Genomic DNA, 3416 nt, shown 5'->3' with positions numbered 1-3416 from the left:
GTCTCAAAACATGAACCAAATTATACCAAGGGGTTTACCTTTTAAAAATAAACCCCACAGGAGTGATTCTAAATTCCCTAACTTAGAATTCAAGGCCTGCAATTTTTTTTTTTTTTCGGAGATCTCTCCCATAATTGAGCTTTGAGCTCAATGAAGATTCTGTTCTTTTGGTTTCCTGTATCTTGGCAATATATTTCTCTTTCCATGACTTCATGAAGGCTGTCCCCCATGCTAGCCTGTCAACTGGTTTCTCCCCGTATGTCAAGACTGCACTGTGTGAGTGACATGCTCTGATCACTTAATAATAAATACTCTTTCTTATTTGCAAGTGGGCATATATTACCTTATTGTACTTTATTTTTTGTTAATCCTCACCTGAAGATATTTTCCATTAATTTTTAGAGAATGGAATGGAAGGTGGAAGAGAGGAAGGCTGGTGAGAGAGAGAGAGAAAGACACACAGAGAGAGACAGAGAGAGAGACAGAGGGGGTTGAGGGGAGAGAGACAGAGAGAGAGATCAATTGGTTGCCTCCCACATGTGTCCTGACCAAGGCCGGGGATTGAACCTACAACCCAGGTATGTGCCCTGGACCAGGAATTGAACCCCAAACCCTTCAGGGCATGGGCTGACACTCTAACCACTTGGCAACACTGGCCAGGGCTCATTGAGCTTTATAACCACCATCTGGGATAAAAGGTGTGAGCATTGCTACCCCATGTTGCAAATGAGGAAGCTGAGGCTTAGAGCGATGTTCTTACACCTTCTTCTGAACTCTTCTGCACTGACAGCGGCTTCACTAACGCTGTTGCACCTCACAATTTTATCTTTTTAATTGTCATCACAGCTCAATCTCCTTGAAGCCAGAGTTTATCCGATGGTTCTTTGTATTCTCCCAGGAAAAGAAACTTAATAAATAATAGTTGCTTGACTTGTTAGAATCAAAGAATCATAAAATTTTGAGCAAAAAGGGATCCTTATAGGTCACGTAATGAGTACTTGTGTTTCTCAAAAGGTTTGAGTTTTGTGTCACCCTGGGGGTAATCTGTACCATGCTATTCATTTTTATTAGAAGATTTGGAATAAAATTACTTTCATTTTAAATAAGTGCTGGTATATAATGGCATGGAATGTAAGTTTTTTTTTTTAATTTAAATTCTTTAATGTTTAATGTATTACATAAGTCTCCTTTTCCCCTCATTGACTTCTCCCCGGCTGCCCCCACCCCCCAGCACATGCCCTCACCGCCCCCCGCTCAAGCAAGTTTTAAGATGAAACATGAAACAAGTTTTTAAGATGAAACATGAAACTTGGAAGAAACTGTGGAGAAATATCAGAACTATAATGGGCTGCTTCAGGCTACCCCAGACTTCGAGGGTTAAATGTTTTCTTTTTCCCTGTAGTTGGTGCTATTTCTGTTGAAAAAGTGGAGAAGCATCAAGTGTAACCCTAATTGATATTTGAGCCATGTACAATTGAGGCCTGGAGAGGTTAAGCAAATTGTCCCAAATCACTCATTATTTCAACCAATATTGATTCAGAATCTACTAGTAATTGTGACACCTGAGCTAAAATGACCAGCAAAACTGACAGGACATTGACCTTATAAAGTTTAAATGCAGGTGGAGTGAGGGGAGGAGAGAGTCATTAAATTCATATTTAGTGTGTGTAACCCATATAAACCTGCCACTCTATTGGTTAGTCCAGAAGAACATTTAAAAAAAGCAACTCAAACCTTTATTACAGCCTCTCCAGAAAATACCCACGGGAAGTCCATTCTTATTGTACAAAAAAAGATACTTAACTTTTATTTTCTACTAGAGGCCCAGTGCGTGAAATTCATGCATGGGTAGGGTCTGTAGGCCAGGCTGGTGATCAGGGCCCATTGGGGCCTTTCAGCTGCCAGCCAGGGCCTTACTTCCCCTGGCTACCGGCTGCCGGTTGGGGCCTTCCTTCGTTCCGCGCTACCCCCTGGTGGTCAGCACATGTCATAATGAGTGGTTGAACTCCTGGTTGGTCAAACTCCTGAGAGGACAATTTGCGTATTAGCCTTTTATTATATAGGATACCTTACACTCTCAATATGGCTCCCTTCACTAACAATGAAAAACCTGGCTTTTACTATCCCTTTGTACATTCACCCAATGCAGAATATACAGAGAGCAGTTTCAGAATTGCTAACCCACTGAGAAAAAGCAAACCTACTATAGCTAATATTTGTTTCAGATTCTTCATCTTTGGAGTAAAATTTATATACCATGAAATGCACAAATCTTATGTACACTGTCTCAGTCACTTTGGGCTGCTGTCACAAAGTACCATAAATTGGGTGGCTTATAAACAACAGAAACATATTTCCCTGAGTTCTGGAGGCTGGAAGTCCAAGGTCAGATATCCAGCAAGGTCAGGTTTGGTGAGAGTCCTCTTTCAGTTTGCAGATGGCTGACTTCTAGTTACATCTTCCCTTGGTGGAAAGAGGCTGAGAGAGCTCTCTGGGGGTGAATGCACTTAAAATGGCTTAGAATCCAAGTGCTTTGCTGAATACAACCACGGTGACAGTTCCTGAATGGTTCAGTAAAATGAACATTAAGGATAATGCTCATCATTAAAATAATTTATTGAAATTCTTAAGAAAAGTGTGGTTATAGAGAAAAATGAAGGATATTTCACAGGTTAGTTGCAATAATTTCAGATCACAATCCGAGTAATTAAGTCTAAATAAGAAAATAATTACTTAAAAGGATAATGAAATGGGACAAAATGCTTTATATGAATTTCAAATAATCATTATCTATTAGCTCTTTTCTTTTTTATTAAATTTATTAGGGAGACATCTATATATATAAAAGGCTAATATGCAAAGTATCCCCTCAGGAGTTCGACCAGGAGACCAGGAGTTCGCTCGCTCGCTATGATGTGCGCTGACCACCAGGGGGCAGCGCGGAATGAATGAAGGCACCGCCAGCAGCTGGCAGCCAGGGAAGGAAGGCCCCTGCCAGAAGTCGGAAAGCCCTGATCGGCCCTGATCACTGGCCAGGCCTAGGGACCCTATCTGTGCACAAATTTCATGCACCAGGCTTCTAGTTGGTTTATAAAACCATACAGGTTTCAAGTGTACCCTGTATAATACATCTTCTACATAATGCATCGTCACCACCAGAAGTCAAGTCTCTTTTCACCACAATTTATCCCCTCTTTGCTCTCTCCCACCTTCCCCAAGCACCCTTTCCCTCTGGCAATCACCATACTGTTGTCTGTGTCTGTTTTTCTCCAATATTTCATACTTTGCACAGTGGATTTTTTTAGAGTAGTATCTGCACATGGTAAAGCACATAGAGAACATAGTATCCACTTAGTAAACATTTTTAGGTTAGCTAGAATAAAAACATGACACACAAACTTATGCAATGTTTTATG

The sequence above is a fragment of the Eptesicus fuscus genome, chromosome 8 (genome assembly GCF_027574615.1).
Source record: "Eptesicus fuscus isolate TK198812 chromosome 8, DD_ASM_mEF_20220401, whole genome shotgun sequence".
In the NCBI taxonomy this organism is placed as follows: Eukaryota; Metazoa; Chordata; class Mammalia; order Chiroptera; family Vespertilionidae; genus Eptesicus; species Eptesicus fuscus.
This window is presented reverse-complemented; position numbering follows the sequence as displayed.